This window comes from Bombus terrestris, chromosome 18 (assembly GCF_910591885.1).
Source record: "Bombus terrestris chromosome 18, iyBomTerr1.2, whole genome shotgun sequence".
NCBI classification, from domain to species: Eukaryota; Metazoa; Arthropoda; class Insecta; order Hymenoptera; family Apidae; genus Bombus; species Bombus terrestris.
In genome coordinates this window covers 3,344,349-3,368,122 of record NC_063286.1, presented here as the reverse complement: position 1 = coordinate 3,368,122, position 23,774 = coordinate 3,344,349, and the positions used below count along the sequence as shown (strand labels likewise).

Genomic DNA, 23,774 nt, shown 5'->3' with positions numbered 1-23,774 from the left:
CAAATCTTATATACACATGCGTTATTTAATTTATTCTCAGATGACGGAAGCTGGATCAACTGTATTATTGAAATTTATTCATTTTTACGTTATATGTTGAAAATGACAATGTGAGTTCGCACTCGCCATCTATATGCAGATGCGCTAGTTACAATAAATAGTAACTAGAAGATAGTTCTAGATATAATCGATAGATTCAATCGATAGGTTCAAGATATTCTTTTGTTTTATCCCTAGCCATATGAGAAAGTGCAATAAGGATTCAGCTCAGAACGGTGTGATAGATTTATCCGAGGAATAAATAGCTATTGTGACGCTACCTCTAAATACAGAAATAACGCTATATTCTTGTGTTACGTTTTGAATGTATTGTTTATCGTGATATTCAAATATCGAAGGAGGTTAAAGTACTTTGTTTGTTGTAAAATACTGTGAAAAATGTATTAGGTCGTCCGAAAAGTTTCTTTCGTTTTATAAGAAAATAATGGATGCGCAACATTTTCCGTTTTATATTATTTTATCGAATTACGTATGATCCACTCTGTTCTATCAAAATAAAGACCAGAACGTTCGACAGGTTAGGTTTCTTGTTTGTATAAAGATGCATCGCTGTAAAAGAAAAACACTTTCTGGACAACTTAATATTTTGTTTTAACAGTTTTATTATTTATCAGTTATTTCTGACTTTTACCAAATTTCAGCTGTACCTAACCCCAATCACAATTCATATTACAATATTCCTGTTTGATTACAAAGTAAGATTAAGTGGTAAGAAAATGAACAAAAATACCTCGATCACGTGTTTTCCTGCGATCCTCGTATCAATCTTAAAATAACGACACGCAGCCTTCGTCAGGTGAGAATTAAAACGAGATTTTCCAATGAAAGAAAAAGAAATTGAAATAAATTTCCAATCCCTAACAGGTTCCTCTCTCCACTCCTATTTACACGCGTGCTGCAGACAATTAAACCTACCGCTAAAAAGGTGAAACACGCGTTTCTTCGCGTCGAAATGGACACTGGAACCGCGCTGCCGGTTGTCAGTGTCCAGCTCCGAATATCCGAAAGAGCGGTTGGCCAGTAGCAAAAAAGGCAATTCGAGCGGCGCGAACGCGGCCAATTCCGCTCGAATCCCAATCCGCTTGGCGTACAAGGCAAAAAGAAGATGTGCACGCTGTTCTACCTGGCGAGCCAAGGGAATTAGCCTTCGGGAATCGCGGTCGCGATGCATAATGCAGGGGTAGCCGCGCTGGATTTATGTAACTTAATTTGTAACGCGCGACGTCCGACTGTCCTGTCCGTCTAAGAACAAGTTCGAAGAGGAATAAAGGGGCGGATCAGGTGGAGGGGATCATCAGGAAAGCTACGCACACGCGAGACCGTGTAATAATGGTGAACTCGATGAGCAAGTTTTTCACTTTGCATGCAATAAGCGAGCAGACTCGACGAAATGCTGCTCCTTCCGCAACAGCGCGCCATACCAGCGGTTTTAATAAAATCTCGTTGATCTAATAACACGAGTGTGACCGTGGCGAAAAAGAAATCGGGCTAAGAGCCACGCTGACAAAGAGGGGGAAAGATATTGGGAAATAAAGGAAGCTGGCAAGGATGGAGATGCTTGTCATGGTCGCTGGTGAAAAATGATGGGCTGTTCCTTTTTCTTGATTTCTCGCCAGGCAAGGCACTCTTTTGACAACTGTGATTCGGAATTTATATACAAAATTTGCCTGCTCAGGTTTAGTACAATTATGGTAGCACTCTGTTTATATGAACCTATCAGTAGACAAACTGATGAATCAATAGATGAAGCTTATACATGTAAATTTAATTAACAAAACAAACAGTTGAATTTAATGAACTTTTTTTTAATGAATGCAATTGAACGTTCACTGAAATTTACTTCAGATAAATAGAAGTCATATAAACGAAGTTCTACTGTAAACATGTCAATTCAATGAACGAGAATGCGAAAGTTCTTCTCAATGTATCGATTCTACATAAGACACAGGACAATAGAGTGTCTTCTAACTTTACCTCGATAAATTCAGAATCTACTTCCTGAAACCTCTTCGTCTTGCTCGGACCCTCAGATGCTGCTTCATTTAAAAGCCACAGGAAACAAGAGGTAACGCGCCACAAATTCAAAACCATGGTCGAACCGATGTCGACCAGTTTTCAAGCAACAGCGAATGAACGAATCGTCACTGACGATTCTTCATCCGTCGCTAAGGAGGATCCACGTGGTCGTTCGCGAACTCGTGGAAAGTTGATGCTGTAGCCGTCGGATCTTGCTCGTATTGCGCAAATAGGCGAACTGAAAACGCATTGACACGGGAGAAGCCGTCTAATGCAGAAGGGGAAGCCGAGAGGAAGGACGATGGAAGAAGAGAAGGAAGCTGATGCTGAATGGCGCCCTACCTGGTCCCCAAAGTCATAAATCATTTCCCCGCGATACTACCCTTCTGCGTTTCCCTGCAGCATAACCTCGGTGATCGGCGACCGGCCAACATCACCTGCGATCCAGACTCCGTCATCTCGAGCCTTGACCGCGTGCTCCAGGATCAGTAATACGTGGTGATGCACGCGTGCGCGTCTTGATCCGCGTATCCTTTAGTTACCAACAAGTTTACGACGACCTCAGTGATGGTTTCTTTGTTAACAGAATTTGTTTGTTGAGAAAGCAAGAGAGCTTGGAATTGGAAGAACAGTGGATCATCACGTCGATGGTACGGCCACGTGGATTTGGCATTGAAAATAAGAATACAACAATTGGACAACGATGGAACAATTTGGACAATTGGTTGTTAAAACTGTAGAAGTGGTTCGTTTGGTTTTATGAAGTAAACGTCCTTTTTAAATCGTCAAAGGATTTTCTATGAGAAACATAATTTGTTTATTAGAACAACTGCTGTATTGTTGTGGTTTATTCTAAGTCAAGTTTATTCTAATTGGAACTGTTTCCTTACAAAAATCATATTGTATTCAGTTTCTTCAAATTCCAGTGCATTAGACGGTACTGTTACATCTTGGCATTTATTATTAAAAGAAAAATCTATTTGGAGAAGGTTAGATAAATTAGTTAAGAAGGTTAGTATAAAATAGTTGTATTTATAGAAAGGGTACGTTTTCTAGTTTGTTAATAAATCATTTTGATTGATCTGCCCGGTGTTAAGGAGCTAGAACTTGATCACCCTTTATACACGTATGAAAGTACCCTTATGATTTCATTGATCGATGATTATATTAAGTTTCAGTGGAACTTTTCCCGGCAACGATGCTTAAATTTACATTTGTTGGAACGTTCAATCTTTTGGCAGTGGAAGAGAGAAGTCCTTCGGAGCTGGAATCGTTCGCCACGACAAACGTAAAATTAATAGCCGTCCTTTACTGCGCGGCCCTATAGTCAGGCATAGGCTGGTGGGGGACCATAAATTTCAGCACACAGATTCAAAATGATCCCCTTTATTGCCCGAAACCCGGGTTAGTTCTACGTCGACCTGGACCCCGTGCAGTCGGTCCATCGACTCTCGAGTCTCGTTTCTTTCGTGGCCGTGGATTTCCTTGCTTTCTCTTGGCTCAACCAAACTCGCCGTTAATCGCGAGTCGTTGCTCCCGTCGCACCGTGCGAATCGCCCTTAGATTGCTCGGTGTCGCCGCCACACGCGAATGCAACAACGTGCATGTCGAATGGATCCTTCCACTTTTTCCATTATCAAAGTAAGTACTACAACATGGATTATATATGGCAATGTAAAAATATCATTAAAAGAGAAATTAACGTTCTGCGTTCTTAGTTATGTACCGTCGATACCGTAATTTGTTTGTTTCGAATGAAATGAAGTGTATCGCTGTATATTGGTATTTGATAGTCGGTTTGATAGATGTTTATAATTGCTTGTTTTTTCTCTTAATCATGGCGTAAATGTTTGATCGATGGCACGTACTGATCGCAGCGCTTCTAAATTTCCTGAAAATATTCGGCTGTTAGCGTAATCGATTAATTAAAGTTTCATTGCTATAATTGTTGGATAAATACCAGAGTTTAATAAACGCGCATATATAAGTAATTTGATTTGTTTATATAAATAGTTTGATTTGACAGATTCGTTACTTTCGTTTATTATCGACGAGTATAATCGACTGAACTAATGAAATATTTTTCCCTGAATTAAAAATCACATATAGAGCGTTCCAGAAAAAGTAAATAATTTTTGTATCGTCCTCCGGGGTAGTTAAAAGACGAGATGAAAATATTTTTATCCTATCCTGTCAATTTTTTATTCGTCTAAAATCGCCAAGTGAAACAGACAAATAACATGGCTGACACCACCTATCGGTGACCTCTCGAACGGTATTAAATCTCCAAGGATCTGCGAGGTGGAGCCACGATGTTGATTCACATCGCGTGCTTCCTTTTTTCTACGTCTTTCCGTAACAAAAGCGTTAATACGGAAACTTCATATTTCATTTTAAATATTCTGCATGTTTTTATTCTAACAATTGTCCATCAGAACGATCAATTATTTTTCATTCTTAATTCGTTTCTTTCGCATCTACATAAAGAAAAAATCCACGAAGAGAGACGCTGCCATCCCTTTGCACGTAATCGAAAGGTTACGTCTCTGTACAGTTCTTATCAAAACTCTTTCTCAAAGATTTCCTCTCTATTTTAGTCGCTTGATTCATAAAACAGTTACTAACCATTTATTATACATTCCCTTTGCTATCACTATCATCGACATTTATTATATTCTTTGTTAAATTATTTCTCGTTTATAAATAAAATTCTAAATCGTTACTTATCGTGCATTAAGACTGTCTCTCGAATATACGTAACTAAGATTAGACAAAATTCATAATCTCAATCGCATATGATTTCCATTCGGAATTAAAATACGAGAAAATACAAGAAAGAAAGGAACATTATCTTCAGATTCCACTTCTTTCGAAACTCCTTTTGCTCGCGAAGAAAGGGAAAAAAATCGCTCGATACCCAAGACACTGTGCGGATATGTAGGTTTTCGTTTCGATGACGACGAAATGAAGAGAGATAGGAAGAGTGAAAGAGAGGGGGAGGGTGAAAGAGCAAGATAGAACAGCCGCGTTTTATTCACGACGCTCCAGATACTGCAGCCATTTTATATAGATTGCAATGTATTGATCGTCTCCGCCAACAGCCGACATTCTACGTAGTATCAGAATGACAGGCTGGCAGATGGAATCGCAACTTCCCCTTCCCCTTTTTCCACCAACTGCCACCACGTTCCAACCCCCTTTCGATGCTTTGGACTGCCTGCCAACCCCTCGTCTCCGCCTATACCTATGTACACTTTCTGCTTAGCTACTTACAGAAACCTGCCTCTTCTGTATTCGTGTACCTTCACAGCTACATATCTATCTGTATATATATATATATCTCCCTATGTATACTCTACGATGTACACACATTTCCTGTGTGTGTATAAACGCACATAGAAACGTAGACTTGCGTCCCGCTACGTGGATCGCATATACGTCTGTCCAGATATGTAAAGAATATGTAAATAACAGGGAGTGGCTAGATATGTACGAGATATATCGCGGTTTTTATTTATCCTTTTTGCAAGCAGGTTAGGATAAATGAATTTGTCGGTGGCACAGAGTGCAGCACCATGTCGACGATTCTCGAATGCTTGTCGAAAATCGAACGACCAAGCAAGCTTCTTTCTATGAGTGAAATTAACCTATTTTTTGCCATTTTTAGTACTGTCACAGATTTCTTCGTTTCTTTTTTTTTCTTTTTCGTGCTGAGAAATAGAGGTTGTTCGATGAAAGTTATTTTTAACGCGTACGTGTCGCGCTTTCTGTTCGTCTCTTTAACCGGTTGGATAAATAAATTCGTTGGGGATGGAGTGGCCAGTTAAACGAACTGCTCGTTTTTTTATCCTAGGCATCTCGAGATTCCAATAATTTTAGGCTGACTTATAGATCGTGCTAGCCGATCTCGGTTGATGAATATTCGATTTCGTGTTTGTTTGAGAAAGCAAAATGAACGTACATTATTTTGTTTCTATTTTCTGGATTTTCCTATTTCTGAAAGAATTTTAATGAAGAATTCGAAGCTCTTCGTGGTGGATGCTTATTAGAAATTATTGCTGGGTTTAATTTGAAACATTGAGAGACCTGGCAACGGTGTGGCGAAACAGATATTTCCCCCTCTCTCGACTCCGCCGCGTCGTCCCAGGACGAACATCCAGTTTTTTAATTAAAATCACACGCCACCCACACTCTCAAACTTTCCGCGTGAATAGGTTTTATTAAATTAGTTTCCAAGCTGATATAAACAAGCTGTAAGATTGGATCGTTTGTAAATCGTTCCGATTTGTAAACAATCTTCGTACTAATCGAAGATATACAGAAATAAATAAATAAATATTATTGAAAAATATCTCACAGAATTATGGATAAGGATAGAAAAGCTACAGTTTTTTTCGATATTTATTTGTCGTATCAAGATATGATAAATGTACTAGAGAGACACGCCCAGTAAAAAATTCATCGTCTTTCAGAAATCTTTCCCGGCTGATGCTACACGAATTCGTATTGTCAGTTTCGTTTCGCTAGAAATCTCTTTCTGTTAAAGAACACGCGATAGATTACCAGGAGAAAGCCGCGATAACGTGTTCGCATTCGCGTCCACTTCAGCCTGACAAATGATTGTCTTCTTCCGTTATACCCCCGCGTCTAGCAGCAAGTATTATCGAGCCTCAATATTGTTGCCCTTGCCGTGTCTGAACGAGATCATTTTTACCGATAGAGATACTTCCACCGATGGAAATGAACTTTGTTTTTAGATCTTCCTCGAGTTTACGGTTTCTATATTTTGAAACTATCGGAAGAATTTTAATAGATTGATTATCTCGGTTATCTATCGGCAAATACGTGTACCGTGTGATGTTAATCGGAAGATTATTAATTACGAAATAAATGGAAGATAATTTAGAAAATTGGAGGAATTTTAATTTTAAACTGTGGATTCCATAAATCTTTTAACAGACTAGCGAGGAAATTGTTTAATTTATTAGCTATCAAATTCTTGAATTTTTTAGATAACAAATTTTCGAACTGGAAATTCCAGTGAAAATTTCAAATTTCGAAATTTCCAATTGTCAAGTCAAGTCAAGTTGTCAAGTGTTTGAAATTTCGAAGCTTCAAATCTCCAAACAAATTTTCGAACTGTGGAAATTTCAATGAAAATTTCAAATTTCGAAATTTTCAATTGTCAAGTTATCAAGTATTTGAAATTTCTAACTTCCAAATCTCCAAACAAATTTTCAAACTGCCGAAATTCCCCACAGTGAAAATTTCAAATTTCGAAATTTCCAATTGTCAAGTGTTTGAAATTTCTAACCTCCAAATCTCCAAACAAATTTTCGAACTGCCGAAATTCAAATTTCGAAATTTTCAATTATCAAGTCAAGTCAAGTTGTCAAGTGTTTGAAATTTCCAAGCTTCAAATCTCCAAACAAATTTTCGAACTGTGGAAATTCCAATGAAAATTTCAAATTTCGAAATTTCCAATTGTCAAGTCAAGTCAAGTTGTCAAGTGTTTGAAATTTCGAAGCTTCAAATCTCCAAACAAATTTTCGAACTGTGGAAATTTCAATGAAAATTTCAAATTTCGAAATTTTCAATTGTCAAGTTGTCAAGTATTTGAAATTTCTAACTTCCAAATCTCCAAACAAATTTTCAAACTGCCGAAATTCCCCACAGTGAAAATTTCAAATTTCGAAATTTCCAATTGTCAAGTGTTTGAAATTTCCAACCTCCAAATCTCCAAACAAATTTTCGAACTGCCGAAATTCAAATTTCGAAATTTCCAATTGTCAAGTCAAGTTGTCAAGTGTTTGAAATTTCCAAGCTTCAAATCTCCAAACAAATTTTCGAACTGCCGAAATTCACCACAATGAAAAATTCAAATTTCGAAATTTCCAATTGTCAAATTGTCAAGTGTTTGAAATTTCCAACCTCCAAATCTCCAAACAAATTTTCAAACTGCCGAAATTCCCCACAGTGAAAATTTCAAATTTCGAAATTTCCAATTGTCAAGTATTTGAAATTTCTAACTTCCAAATCTCCAAACAAATTTTCAAACTGCCGAAATTCCCCACAGTGAAAATTTCAAATTTCGAAATTTCCAATTGTCAAGTCTTTGAAATTTCCAACGTCCAAATCTCCAAACAAATTTTCGAACTGCCGAAATTCAAATTTCGAAATTTTCAATTATCAAGTCAAGTCAAGTTGTCAAGTGTTTGAAATTTCTAACCTCCAAATCTCCAAACAAATTTTCGAACTGCCGAAATTCACCACAATGAAAAATACAAATTTCGAAATTTCCAATTGTCAAGTTGTCAAGTGTTTGAAATTTCCAACCTCCAAATCTCCAAACTTCCAAAGTCTGGAAACGTCATATTCGTAGATTTTCCCAATTTTCAACCACCGAGTGTAGGAATTTTCGCAATTCCTAAACATCAAAATTCCAGAATTTCCGAGTTCCCAAAGTATCCTCAGGCAATACGTTTCCCAATGTTCAAACATAAAATCTACAATAATAGAATATTCCAACATTCGCCTCACGCCTTATCCTCGGCGCCTTACAAATCGTTTACCCTGAAAAATCTTTTTCTTTCTCTTGATTCCTCGAACGTAAAGAGATTTCCTGGCGTACGCTCGCTATCTCCACCAGTTTGAACGTCTGTCGCGCGATATTAGGTTCTCGATTCGAGGCCGCGAAATAAGGGACGCCAACATAGAGGGTGGGAAGGGGAAAACAGGGAAAAATGAAGGACAAAGGATAAAATGGGAAGGTCGGTGGAAAAGCGGAATCTCCTGTTACGTCGGCTTTCAGATAGGGTGGACCTTTCGTCCGCAAAAATGCCCCGCGAGACCCGCGTCAACGTCCTCGAAGGAACCCTCCGCGTTTCCCTGTAAACCCTCCTCTTCGTAACCGTCGGCGAACACTTGGACACCGGGAACGACGACAAGGAGCTCTCTGACTAGACGTCACTCAGATTCCAACTTCCCTCCATTCTTCTGGGCGACCATGATTTATGGTCTCGCTTAATGCAACTCTCCTCGCGAACGCTCGCACGCGGAAATTCGGATTAACCGGTCAGCTGTGCACGGAAAAAGTACTCGATATCCAGATGTGAGCGTGACGGAAGCTGGTTTGGGTTGGATTTCGCTTGTTTGTTCCGATTGATGAAGTGTGTTTTTCGAACTTTTCCTTCCACGTCCAAATGGATGCTGTAAATGTTTGCATGTAGAGTTTTCGTGATTTTATTTGATGCACACCGTTAGTATTGGGATATGCAGGTATTGCGTTTGCATAGGATGTGATATGTTGTACAAAGTGGATGATTCTACTGATTTTGTTTCATAATTCTTTCATCGTCAGTTCATTTAGTTATTTGTGTGTAATGTGAATATTAAAATTTGGTATAGTTGTTATTACTTAAGTAGGTGCTTCTGTATCTATGGCTGTGTGTTTTATCTCATAATTGTTTCATCACAAGTTCATTTAATTATTTGTGTGCAATGTAAACATTAAAATTTGCTATGGTTGTTATTATTTAAGTAGGTGTGTCGCTATCTATGGCTGTCAGTGTAAATAACTATTGAAGTAATTTAATAAAATCGTTTCCAATGGTTGCTTGACACCTTTGTTGAATATTATAGTCTGTTGGAACAATGTTTATTTCTGTAGTAAGTAGACTTATTTACTTGTAAAGAATCCTTTGCTGTTAAAACTGGCTAAAACGTTTACTGTTTGTTACTTATATACCACTTTTCAGAAAGTTGTTTCTATGAACTAAAAATTTGTAACAGAGAGGAAATTAAAATTCCGCTTGGGTTGTTAATGTTAGTTAACCAATCTAATCTAATTACAAAAGGCTAGGATACTAGGTGCTCGTAAAAGGTGAAAATTGAACGAATTAAACCTAACTGTTAAAGAGCTTGTATTTATTCAAGGGCATCCATAAAACCGCCAGGAAGGCAATTAGGAGCTATTGTAACATTTACCGAGCCCTGTTGCAAGAAATTAACGTTAAATTCAGTATAATATCTTTGGTTGATGCTACTGCAACTACCAAAACCCTGTATCTATGACCATACAAATTTTTTCAAAATTTCCCATAAAAGTACCAGTAGTTACAAAAGGTATTACACACACCTTATGTATTTCATTTTCAAATTATCCAATTTTTGTAGTCATCTGACAGTGATCTTAAATTTCGCGAAATTTCATGTACTTGTGTCTAATTAATTATTTATTGAGTAATAAAAACCAAGTTATAAAATGTTATAATAAATACTGATATAAATACTATAATACATACTAATTATAATAAATATATACCTTAAACTACATGAAATTTCATGTATCTGTCTAATTAATTATTAATTGATTAATAGAAATCAACCCTGTTAATTAATCAGTACGTTATAAAATGTTATAATAAATACTGATATAAATACTGTAATACATGCTAATTATAATAAATAGATACTAATAAAAATCCTAATATAATATTAATATCAATACTAAATATATTATGATATGCAAATACATTTTCCAATCATTATAAACGATATAGGTATGCTCGTTTGAAGATGTCTATCTATCGGTGTCTTAAGAATTGTCGAATGAAAACATCGATAAGGACGTGGTTAATCAGGCTGCAGTTAGTATAATGTACGTTTGCAGAGGCGCAATTGAATTCTCGACGGAGGGCATTTTTCAAACGAATAGAACGACCAGAGTGGAAGGTAAAATTTTGCTTGGAAATGCCCGGCATCGCGATTCCTTGTCTGCAGTGGAGGGGGATTCTAACCCGCCCATCTGGCTTTCGGATTCATCTCAATAACATTAGCCCAGTCGTTTAAGCTTCCGCTGCAACCGACTTGTGTTTTATTCGAAGCTGCCCGCGTGCAATTTGTTTGCTCCGTTAAATTATCGGCTGAGAGCTCGATTTCTCCTTTTCCGTCTGGATATCGCGTTTTAGGGCGTTGCACGTTTATTATGGAGTTTCAGGGAATTTTTGCCGTGAACCGAATAAAGTGTCTGTTCTTTCAATATTTCAGCAATCTTCCTTCTTCTTCTTTCTTTCATACATCTACGCCTTTTGTTATGAAATTTTTCTTCTTAAATTTAAAAATTGTTTGTCTTAGTTGGCTATGAGTACATTTTCAGGGATGTTCCTGCCAGTTGTATCTTAATTCTGAATTTGATTATTGTAATATTAGAAGACAATATTATAGTAACTTCATGTTAAAAGAAAACTTACAGTTAATGCTTATTCGCTTCATTTCTCTTCCTTTCTTTTTAATATTGCAGAGTTCTACTCAAACAGTTACATTTTAAGGTATCACTTTATAAACTCTGTTTTATTCAAACTTTCTATCCTATACACCCTACTCTTTCAATCATATAATTCCACCATTTTAAATACAAGAAATAAGATGAAATTACTCCAACTCCAGAAGCTTCTCTGTCAATCACAACTGCAAAAAGCAATTTCATCTATACACGACAAAGCATAGAAAATTCTTAAGCATAGAAACATATCAAAAGACAAATATTAGAAATATATGGAAATTATTTTTCAGTAACTTCATGTTGAAAGAAAACTTCCAGGTAATACAATTATCCCTTCCTTTCTCTTCCTTTCTTTTTAATATTGCAGAGTTCTAGGCAAAGTAACAGTTACATTTTAAAGTAGCTGGCATCACTTTATAAACTGTATTTTATTCAAACTTTCTATCCTATACAGCCTACTCTTTCAATCATATAATTCCACCATTTTAAATATAATCTACCATTTAAATATATAAAGAAATAAGATGAAATTACTCCAAGTCCAGAAGCTTCTCTGTCAATCACAACCGCAAAAGGCAACTTTATCTATACACGACAAAGCATAGAAAATTCTTAAGCACAGAAACATATTAAAAGACAATATTAGAAATATATGGAAATTATTTTTCAGTAACTTCATGTTGAAAGAAAACTTACAGGTAATACAATTATCCCTTCCTTTCTCTTCCTTTCTTTTTAATATTGCAGAGTTCTAGGCAAAGTAACAGTTACATTTTAAAGTAGCTGGCATCACTTTATAAACTGTATTTTATTCAAACTTTCTATCCTATACACCCTACTCTTTCAGTCATATAATTCCACCATTTCAAATACAAGAAATAAGATGAAATTACTCCAAGTCCAGAAGCTTCTCTGTCAATCACAATTGCAAAAAGCAATTTCATCTATACACGACAAAGCATAGAAAATTCTTCACATATCTCACTGCCAAAATTCATCGTAGACTAAATGAATATTTCAAAACACTACTTCACCTATAAATCGAGATCTGGCGTACTCTGAGCATATGCTACTCCTACAATTCATCCACCTAAACTGCCAAATAAATAATTTAACAGATTGTTCTCTGAAATTTCCAGGCCACTCCCTTTTGATCGTCGATCAACAGGAAGATTCCATAGTGGATCGAAATGCCGTGGATGACATAATCCATCCATGCAACGGACCCATCGATCGCGAAGAACACAGGCGACGGGAAGCGAGCCGATTCTTTTATGGCGTACTCGATCCGAGATTCAAAAGGGCAGCGAGCCACGAATGCGAATCGCGGTGTTGGTCGGTGTATGGAAAAGGAAATCGACCGGCGATCGGGATTTATTATTCAACACACGGAGCCCGGACGTTCCTTCCTTCTTGAAGCATTCCACGATATACGATACTCGATGCCAGTCGAAGACAGCACCTCTTGCAAGCATCGTGTGTTTGAGCGAAGATCGACGGAAATAGCGTGCACGACCTTCTTCTCTCTTCCTGTATCTACGTAATCGTTGATCAAATTCGAAGATTTCTTCGTGACAGAAAATGGAATTCGGTAGCGAACAGCGTTGCCATAGTCTGTCGGAGAGTCTTCCAAGAAAAATTTCCATGGGGTTGATACGCAGGACCTTGGAAAGAAGAAAATTGCGAAAATCTTTGATGACAGGTAAATTTTACTTTAGAATATTTCTCGTACAGTTTGTAATATTTTTTCAAAATATCTAACAGAGAAGAATCCTTTAAGAGAATTCACTTTCAAGTTCTTTCACCTCTTAGGTAATTCTAATATTCTATAGGTATCATTTTTACCGAATTAAATTTCTTTTAAGACAATTATAGAATTCAGATAATTAGTGAACAATTCTAAAATTCGATATTTCTATTTTATATAGTGCTGTAGAATTGATAAGGTAAGGACAATTTGCTTCTTAATTTTCTCATACCTTAAAGGACTAACATTTTATGACTAACTCTATCAAATTTCATATACAAAATTCGAATATCTTCAACAAAATTGCATAACTAATTTTTGTCTATAAGCGATTATCCTATAGTTGCCCTAATCACTGACGTATATTGCAAGCAAAATAAATGTTATTTTTCTCAGACAGAACGCACGCTATCGATCTTTGTCCTCGGCTTTTCATGCTACGAAACATCCTCCGCTATTTGTCGGCCACGTCGAAATTGCGCTGTATGCTGATGAGTTGGCGTGAATTAATCAATAAATATGTAGTCGCTGTGTTAACCACGGATACGGGTCGGTCGTAAACGACGTCTGGGAGCGGGAGACCCTGCTTGGGATACATTTTCCCTGTGCTACGTGCGTTCGTTCTACATATTTTTGTTGGTCATAAACCGATCGTAATTTCAACGAAGCCGCGTTTAATGTATGATGCATCCACTACCCGAGCGCTAACGTTTCTTCTCTGCCATCGCTGAAACATGGCGGCCGAAAATTGCTTTGTTACTTTTTCCATTCCATTTCGAATATAGATACAATGAATGTAAGGTTTCTATCAAATAGATTGTACTTTAGTAATTAATACCGTGCTTTGCAAGGTCTACTTAAAATTATTTTCAAGTCCAAAGAATTGTTGTATTTAATCCTTCCAATTAGGTGTCAAGTGTGTCCTTGGATTTCTTCATCTTCTTTGTACCAAACTTTACCAAAATTAGATTCCAGATTTTATTTACTTTTACTTGTATCTTAGAATATATGTACTCATTTTTCATGAAGTTTGTTAGATAAAGTACACCATGATAATTACTTTTATTGGTACAAGTTACTTACAGACACAACAGATGACTTGAGACTTAATTCTTCACCTTTTGTATTGTTCATTGATATTTCACTAAACACTGGCTGTTTACTCTCTTATCTAAAAAATGGAATATATAATAGAATTCAAAGTAAACTTTGTTACAAGTATATTTTGTCTTTGTGGAATTAGTTATTTAGCTTGAAACGTTTTAAAATTAGCTACAAACGTGAAGTTACTTATAAACAACAGAAGAATCATCAATCCTTCAATTTCTCTGTTGTTTTAATATTCCACTGGCTGTTTATTCTCTTATTTCAAAAATCTAATATATAATAGAATTCAAAGTAAACTTTGCTACAAATACATTTTGTCTTTGTGGAATTAGTTATTTAGTTTGAAACGTTTTAAGATTAGCTATAAACGTGAAGTTACTTACAAACAACAGAAGACTCAATCCTTCAATTTCTATGTTGTTTTGTTATTTCACTAAACACTGGCTGTTTATTCTCTTATTTCAAAAATCTAATATGTAATAGAATTCAAAGTAAACTTTGTTATAAATACGTTTTATCTTTGTGGAATTAGTTATTTAGTTTGAAACGTTTTAAAATTAGCTACAAACGTGAAGTTACTTACAAACAACAGAAGACTCAATCTTTCAATTTCTCTGTTGTTTTGTTATTTCACTGGCTGTTTATTCTCTTATTTCAAAAATCTAATATGTAATAGAATTCAAAGTAAACTTTGCTACAAATACGTTTTATCTTTGTGGAATTAGTTATTTAGTTTGAAACGTTTTAAAATTAGCTACAAATGTGAAGTTACTTACAAACAACAGAAGACTCAATCCTTCAATTTCTATATTGTTTTGATATTCCACTGGCTGTTTATTCTCTTATTTCAAAAATCTAATATATAATAGAATTCAAAGTAAATTTTGCTACAAATTCATTTTATCTTTATGGAATGAAAACTACAATCCATGTGACGAATATAACTGGGTGTTATAAACCAAATACATAGGAACATTGTAATCGTTAATTCTTGTTGCGTGGAAAGTAAAGAAGACGTGTTCTACTCGTCATATTTCAGAAGACGCTTTTCTCTTCGTCAAAAGACCAACAAATACGATGGAACAATGTGAAGATAAAAAAGATGTGTGTTCGATGTTTCCGGTGTGCAAGGAAGAAGTTAGGAAGAGAAGAAGAGAGAAGCTTCGTCACGGAGGCCTCACAAGCAACGATACGTGGGTAAACTCGCAGAAGACGTATTGCACGTGAGTAGAGGACGACAGGCAGAATGTTGGTTGAGTGACGTATGATACGAGGATGAAGTTACGCCGTGGCGAACGACGTGTCGCCGATTTATCGAGTTAAGTCGTCCCAAGGCTTATCGGCTTTCGTGTTCCCGGCCACTTGTTTTTCGCCATCCGTCGAATATTTGTGACAATTCACACTGTCTACCACTGTATTTATAGTATGGTATCGTGTCGCCATGTAGCAGGTAACATTTTTATTTTCATTCGAGTAGGTACGATGATGGAAAAGCTTGCAGGGTGATTTATGGAAGGTAGTCAGTGTTAATTAGAAGGTTAATGGAGATCATCCGATAAAAGAGTTTAAGTTGATGATGGATATCGATTGCTGGAAATTACTTTGCCTGAATTTAACATCGTTTCGGCAATTCTTTTCTATTTTTCATACCAGGCTACTAGAAACCATTAGAACGTTATTTTTCCTGCCATTTTAACCTTTATCTATACATTTTTCATTCTGGTAGTCCATTTTTCCAATTTTTATACTTCAATCTTGCTTCCATTTTGCGAAATAAAAGAGAATTCTCGTGTTTTAACGTGTTTAACGTATAATTAGAAGAGTGCAGAGATCAAGCGAACGAAAATATATATAAATTTCCTAAAACAGTAGAATCTAGTCGAAGGAAATAACAACTGAACAGATGTTAAACGAACTCTCGCAATTCTCTTTTATACCCACAGCATTGAAGCAAGGAAAAAGTTAATCTAAATCGATTGAAAATAAAAATGTATCAACAGAGCGCTGCTCCTCAATGAGATAATCATTTCCAGATCTCTGTTGAAATTTCTTCTGAAGAAATTTCTTCTGCTTGCAATCCCAGCAGAGTTCCATACTTTCCGCTTTAATCGAACCTCAAATTCTTCCTCCTGTTGGTGAACTATCCTCTCTGCCACCCTCGGACCATCAGATGGCCTTGGTCTTTTTGCACGCGCACCACTTGACGACGTGACCGTTTCCATTGGCAGTGTGGGTCCTCTATTTTTTCCCTGCTGGCAGTTTCGACAAAGATACGCCTGTACAGAGCCAGTTTCATCGAAGCCACCCCCTCACATCTCTCTCTCTTTCTCTCTCTCTCCGAAGATGCGTTTTCTCTCCATTCTTCGTTTCCCTCAGCGGATGTCAGGCTCCTCCGGTCGCGGCTTTAGGAGAGCAGAGAGACGATCAATACGTCGCTCCAGAACGGAGAAGGAACGGAGCAGGCTAACGTTATTGGGAGACTTTGTTGGCGAGGGTGGGGGGTGGCGACACGAGGGTGGAGAGGGTAGGTCGAGGGAAAACGGAGCTTTTCCAGGCGATTCCTCCGAGAAGAGGAGAGCACAGGCCTGGCTCCGAGCAGATATGCCCGGCTATGAGCGCGAAAAGATGATGAGACGAAGGGTGGCCCCTGCCTTTTACCCTCTCCCTTTCGCCTGTGATCCGGTTGACAGGGATTCGAAGCCGAGGCTGCACGATCTCCACCGAGCTGAAACGACCTCAGGGCTGTATCCACTCGTGATTATGCTCCGCACGAGCGTTAACTGGATACAACTTTCGAGAAATTCTCTTACGTCGTTCTTCCATGCTTTCCACTTCTTACAACTTCTTTCTTCCCTCTGCTTCCTTTCTTTTTCTTTTCGTAGTCGTGCTCGTTGTATGATTTCCGTATGTCGGTTTTGTTAACTGCAATTGATACAAGAATCAGGGCAAATACGAATTTGTATAAATATTTCTTCTACATACTACATTTTTCTATAATTATTTTATTAATTAGTTTTATTAATTAGAAGAGCAGAAATTGTAACATTGTGTATGAAACGTTCAATTTTGCTGTACCAATTTAGTGAATCTTCCTATTAAACATATGAATATTTTTATCTTTGTGAATGTATCATTATGCGTCATTTTAATGTTGAAGATCTTCTATTTCTTATGTGATATTAATTTTTTAAATGTTTACATGTGTAAACGAATCCTTTTCAAGATTCATGGAGATATGAATCAGTGCAAATCAGACATTCCATAGGTCACAACTTAATATATCTAAATATTGCAAGGGGAAATGGAATAATGGAGTAAAATTTGCGAATAAAGGACAAGCACTCGGTTCGGAGAAACTCAATGGTTTAGCAATGCCGATGACATACGAGTGTACCCCGATGCCAATTTATCATGTAAACGATAAAATTGTTCTGCGTCCCTTTCTCTTAATACAGAGCCACATAAGCTTGCTTCACGCCACACGTATACAATGCATGAATTTCATAGGAGAAATTCTGTACACCTAATCGTTACACGATACCAGCTGACTCTTAATTACATATCCATGCAACGTTCAATTTTCATTTTCCAAAAATTTCCACTTTAACGCTCGATACAACCTCTGATCCTGTTCCATACAACCGTAAACCTGAAACATATACTTTCATCAGATATCTAGACTTACATTCTCTTTATAAAATAAAATTGACTATCATACGGTTGTGAAACCATGGCTCATTTTAATTGCACACCGAATAAATTATAACTGTATGGTAACAAGATGCGCAAACCTGCATCTCTCTTCAAACATCTGAGGCTATCCTCTTCACAACATTACATTTTTCTCATACACATTCCCCGTGAACGATTCACAATAAAACACCTGAACTGGTCCTCTCTTCGAACATCCAAACCTATGTACATGCTGTTCATGAAACAAAATGCTCTGTTTCTAGTACCTAAACATCATCTATTTTAATCTCATCTCTCGTACTAGGCCAAATGAAACTTATAGCTAACATTATCCATTACATTTCAGGTCTCATTTGTCCCTTTTACTCTCAACAATCAAGCGATCATCTGCCCTAGCCAATTACCCCCACCCACAAATGATCCCACCCCATTTTTCCAACAGCCATCCAGCCTCTAGCAAACGTTTCCAGTCGCACGGTAACATCCGCGTCACAGGGGGAAAAAACGTTGGGCGCGCGTCGAATAATGCGATATCAATACTGATTTCGGGGGTTTTGCCTGTGGCACCTGGTTTGCTGGCCACGGCCCTGTGCGGTGGCATCCCCCTCGCCGCGAGTGGGGCGAGGGTGCGCGCGGTCCAATCATCGCAGAATCCGGGGGATGCCCCTGGCTTCGGCCGGGCAACCGTGGGAGAGACGCCCCGCGACTCGAGGATTCGCGCTTGTCGCCGAATGCCTTCTCCGCTCGGGGCCAAAAAGGACAGTCGGCCGCTGCGTTTCGTTTCGAAGGGCGTTGGCCCTTCCGCGCTTCCACTCGCGCGCTCTTTACACGCTGGAAAACGCGCGAATTGCTTCGCTATTGTGAGCCAGGCTGCAAGTGGTGCATAGCAGTGAGACGAGTCGTGCACGCGCACGCAAACACCTACCGGTCCAGGATGCATGTGCACGCGTGACGCTAAACAGGGATGTGAGTTGAGGAATGATTTTTACAAGATTTTCATTTTTCCTGTCTTATCTAACTATTTCGCTAATTCTGTGGTATTTTAATTTTGTGTTCGATATTACGTTAGGGATGAACGGCCGTACCTTGGTTTCGTATTTCTGAGCTTTACAATCTCCACGATTCTATTTTCTTGCATGATATTTAGCATGTGAATTTTGGTGGGGAATAGCAGAGAGCCTGGCGTGCACGTGCATGGGTCTCTTAACGATTTACTCACGTTTGCTACAGCGATCGTGTTGTCCGTTTTCATGGTTTCACTTTTCTAATAGTATTCCCAGCATGTCGATACTTTGACCTCGATTCTGCGAACGCGAAGGATCGCACGCCTGCCTGTCTCATTGTCGCTCGTTAGAATTTCGTGAAATCTAGTCTTTCTAGGTCTTTGGCTTATGCACTTTAATCGGTCGTTGAACAGCTGCGTTACACGCGAGCTGATTGCCTCGCCTGTTGCTCGCGCGAACCATCAAAAGCATGTAATATTTTGTGTCCTCTTATTTTCCAATGGTTAGTCACTGATTATTCTGTAAATGCTTTGCGTATTAATAAAAGTTCTATTTTCTTCTCTAATATCGATATCGTATGAGAATCGAAGTACCTGATTCGTGTTCTGCTATCACTCTGTTTCTTCCACTCTGATTCCACCAATTCAATTCCGATCTCTTGTTAATGTTCTATTTTCACGTCTCTGGAAATTAATGGAGGAGGAAACACGACCATTGGCCCTCTATTTGCCGATCAACGTTTGTACTATTAGGTTAGTAACTAAGTGATTATTGTCAATACCATCTAATGACAAAATCCGCAATTACTTAGTTTCTAACCTAATATTATACTATGCTACGATCACGGTAGCGTAGCCCGGTAGAATTCATCGAACGAAGCGTTCAAAATCGGATAATTTGTACCGTGGACAGGACAGTATCGTACGTACAATACATCGACTTCCTTCTGTCGTATTCCGGATATGCATGCGATGTCACGTCCGATTTTAGTGAAGGTTTTCCGGCGTCACGTACGGTTCGGTAGTCGGGACGAAATTTCTAATCCCTGCCGGCTTTATATAGTCATGCTCATACGGTTATTCATACGTAGCTACGTGTCGTTGCACGCTTGATCACTTTGCAATCGGTATCATGTAATTAATTCGCGATTACTATCGCTTGGTTATCGCAACCATTGCTCGATTCGTATTCAATCTCGAGGATAACTGTTCCTGTGGCAGTGAATGGTAATTTAATGACTGGATACGATGTACAATTTTCAGAGTGCTATTTAACGATGGGCAACACCGTGTTTGCTATCGATTACCGCGATTCATGGAAATCAGCCTTCTAACCTAAACCTAACCCTATCCTCCTCTTTCGACGTTTGAATAAAAACTGGGCTTCTCTGTTACAGATCTCGCTACCTAGAGGAGACAATGGCCGAAAAGGTTGGGAGCATAAGATAGGCACATTCGTGATCTACCCTGTAGATCCGGGCTTTTGTAGAATTGTAAATATCAGAAGCTCGTCTCTACAGGTATCTTACGGATGACATGCCACGCGACTTTAGATTACACTACATGGTACCACACGTTCGGACAAATCTGGCGCTTGGGCTTTTTGAACAATCCTATGAGAAGATATTTTAGTTTTAGGAACGAGTCATCGGCTACTTCCAAACAATGTATAGTACATTCGAGCGAAGGAATAAACGATATAGCTTGTTCGACTTGTAGTACGGTTTTATATCCTAAATGTAACCAACTGCCAGGCAAAATATATTGTCGTATGTAGGCTTAAAATGCGTAATTGTTTATAGATATTAGGTTTAGATAGGATACATATATTCTGTAATATAATTTATTAATTAGATATATATTTATATATTTATGAATCAATATACATTGAATATGTAAATGTAATGTATGAAAAATAAATGTATCACCCGAAATATCGAGAAGATCTGTCCTAATTACTTTATTTACCCGTCTCTAAATAACAAGATAAATAAATAGTGTTTAAACCAATAGCTATCTTTTAGCGATAATTAATTTCAATTAAAAATTATATTTTCTTCTAGTTTGATGGAAATGAATAATATTGAAATTGTTTGCTGTTTCTACAGAGTACGTTAGTACAATTTTTCCATCCCTACCGCAAATTTGTGAAACTATTTCTGCGCTTTCCTCCTATGGTGTGACAGAAATCTGTAAATCATTAGAGAATCGCAGATCTCGACATTACCGATAGAAGGAACTATACAGAAATTCTTAAATATGGACTAAATTAAACTATGCCTGAGAATGTAAATTTTATAACATGATGTAAATTTTTATAAATCGTATAGATTTCATAAAAATAAACAAAGTAAAATGTCTAAATAAACAAACAAATAAACATCAAATAAAATGTGAAACCATCAGATGGCAGCACAGTTTAAAATTGAGCCACCCCTACGGTGAAGATCATGCTAAAAAGAAAAGCTTACCAACTTTTACAACCTTAAAACTACATCAATATATATTTTATAATATAGGAGTTATACGCATAAAAACACGAAAACTTCCTTCTTTAACCATCCATTCAACAATATCGCTTTCCAAAACGAGCTCTTGGATTCACATATCCAACAACTATCGCGATACTTCTAGTCATGAAAAGCGTTTCTTTAAAAATTCTTACCAGGGTTTTTGATTCCAAAATTAGCCGACCTACTTTCCACCATGTCGTCATTATTCTCGGTACGCCTTATCGCGATTCAAAGCATCTGTGTCCACCGTTTCCACAGCGACTCCTTGTCGTCGTCATCGACGACGTGGAAGGGCGTCAGCAATCGCGTTCACGGTCGTCCTGAAAAAAATACGAAACATGTTCACGAAAAGGCGAACGATAAGCGGATCGGAGCACATGAAAGCCGGCCCAGGATTCGATGGTACGATAGCATGGTGGTACCCGGGGCGACGGGGTATTATATTATTGATCGTCCCTCGAGCTCTGTCCCCATCAGCTGTCGTGATCCCTGGCGTTCTCCTGGTACTACCGGGTTGTACGTTAACCTTTGTACTCACGGCGGAAAAAAACGTTTACAGGCTGGATATCTACTACGACCGAGTCAACTGGATCTTGCTCTTTTTTGTAGTTCGACGGCCAGCCGCTACGACGCGCATTTGCAACTAACAATAAATGTACCATTCTCTCTTACACCTTCCATTCGTAATATCGTGTATCGTTCGATCTGTTTGGTTGATCGCGTACCAACTGTAATATTGGAATGTTCTCGTAGATATCGGGTGACGCAAGAATCGTAGTTATATCGTTCAAAAATGAAAGTGTGATAATAGAACTGGTTCTGTTTAACCTTACGTGTGAGATTTAAATACCTTTCATAACTGATAGAAATGAATTTCTAAAACATCGTTCTTCAAATGCATAATTGAAGGGGCTACTGTAATAAGAAGGTTGCTACGTTTCCCATTAATACGAATAAACCAAGAAAAACTAACTGAAAATCAAATAAGATTAAATCTATTTTTGGAACGTGCTATGCATTCATAGTTAACCTATATTCGTAATAATAAACTTTTGCACTTTTGAATACATAATCTAGATCTTTCGTTCTCTTCCAAGAGATACAAATTAAATATCGGTGTTCTGCCTGCTTATTGCTACAAACTACAATTCCAAATACGCGAATACATGAAAGTGAATAGATAGTATAGTAACACAAATTTTTAATAAAAGATATTAAACAACTAGCCGCAATTCAAATGAAATCGACGTCGTCACAAGATACTCACCTGTTCCAAAGTCAAATTGAAACGTGTCGCCATCCTACCACGTATTTCCCAAAGACGATCTCCTCGAGCTATGTTCACGAATCGTGGAAGCTTTGTAACGTCGCCAGGCATTAATCGCGCGGTAATGACCGACAGATGAAGAAATATCGTTCTCCAATGACGTGCCACTGGGTTAAGGCGAATCCCCGCCATTATGACGTGTCAGCATCCGGGGGTAATCCACGATAACCATTTATTTCAGATCCACGGACCGTGCAGCGAAAGGGGTGGCAGTCGGGGGTGGAAGAGCCGCACAAATCTTCCTTTCGTGGACAAGCTGAAGAGTCTCTTCGACCTGCTTCTTCCCAACCAACCTCTTGTCTCCTTCTTCTTCTTCTTCTTCTTCCTTTCTTTCTTCTTCTTCGTTCGTTCTCTTCCGCCTTCGGTCCGCGAACGTAATATCCTGCCCCCAGCCGCTGCCTCGAACCTTCTAACACGAAGAGATTCGTGTCCCCTTCTGCGGAGAATCAGCTAGCTCTCGAGTTTCGTCCGCGCACCCCTTCCAACCTAGTTCTCGTTCCTCAGAGTGTCACTAATGCCGCGAGGATTAATGCTACGCGGCGGGGCTTACGGCCACTATTAATTTCATCGGGAGAACAATATCTTATGTGGCTGGGTATCGGGTGCATGTTTCTAGAGCGCTTCCTGGATACCTGGCACACCTCTTGACGATCTAATGCGCGGTTAGCTGGAAAAGAGATCCTATCCACGTTACAAGAGACCTAAAATCCATTTTAGGTTAGGTTTGCCACAGGAAATTATTAAATTTAATTCTAAATGGCTACGTACTTGTGAATTGCGTTTTTCTGTTTGATTTTTATTAACTGGAAATTGATATGTTAAGGAAAGAATTGTTCATTATATGTATACCATTGTTAACGTTTTATCTCGATTTTGATAAACGGAATTTACTGAGCAATTTTGTTGTTTTTCCTATATTACATCCCTTTTGCATATTTACTGCCGAAAGAATTTTTATTATTTACATATGTTTAACAAATAATTTTCATTTAAGACCACAAGCGTTACAAATGTTTCTTCCAAAT

General features: G+C 37.9%; 3 long non-coding RNA genes across 12 annotated transcripts; 2 read left to right on the top strand and 1 right to left on the bottom strand.

Moving 5' to 3' along the window:
- The first annotated feature begins 223 nt into the window (after positions 1 to 223).
- LOC100643468 lies at positions 224 to 3,159 on the top strand. 2 transcript variants are annotated; one of them, XR_132345.4, is made up of 3 exons: positions 224 to 407; positions 702 to 856; positions 925 to 3,159. It is a non-coding gene; the product is annotated as an uncharacterized LOC100643468 (long non-coding RNA). The 2 variants fall into 2 exon arrangements; XR_001099506.3 differs by having other exon boundaries at positions 224 to 401; positions 925 to 3,150.
- A 368-nt stretch (positions 3,160 to 3,527) lies between these two features.
- On the top strand, positions 3,528 to 15,357 carry LOC125386908. Of its 2 annotated transcripts, none has more exons than XR_007227482.1 (3): positions 3,528 to 3,717; positions 12,499 to 13,061; positions 15,253 to 15,357. It is a non-coding gene; the product is annotated as an uncharacterized LOC125386908 (long non-coding RNA). The 2 variants fall into 2 exon arrangements; XR_007227483.1 differs by lacking the exon at positions 15,253 to 15,357 and adding an exon at positions 13,503 to 13,589.
- LOC105666684 lies at positions 10,463 to 23,084 on the bottom strand. Of its 8 annotated transcripts, none has more exons than XR_007227478.1 (6): positions 22,690 to 23,084; positions 21,575 to 21,742; positions 19,504 to 19,593; positions 19,126 to 19,429; positions 12,056 to 18,776; positions 10,463 to 11,944 (listed from the first exon to the last, which is right to left on the bottom strand). It is a non-coding gene; the product is annotated as an uncharacterized LOC105666684 (long non-coding RNA). The 8 variants fall into 8 exon arrangements; XR_007227477.1 differs by lacking the exons at positions 21,575 to 21,742; positions 22,690 to 23,084 and adding an exon at positions 19,840 to 20,467 and having other exon boundaries at positions 10,464 to 11,944; positions 12,056 to 17,135; positions 17,600 to 18,776; positions 19,504 to 19,694; XR_007227475.1 differs by lacking the exons at positions 21,575 to 21,742; positions 22,690 to 23,084 and adding an exon at positions 19,840 to 20,467 and having other exon boundaries at positions 10,465 to 11,261; positions 11,328 to 11,944; positions 19,504 to 19,694.
- Positions 23,085 to 23,774: the final 690 nt, after the last annotated feature.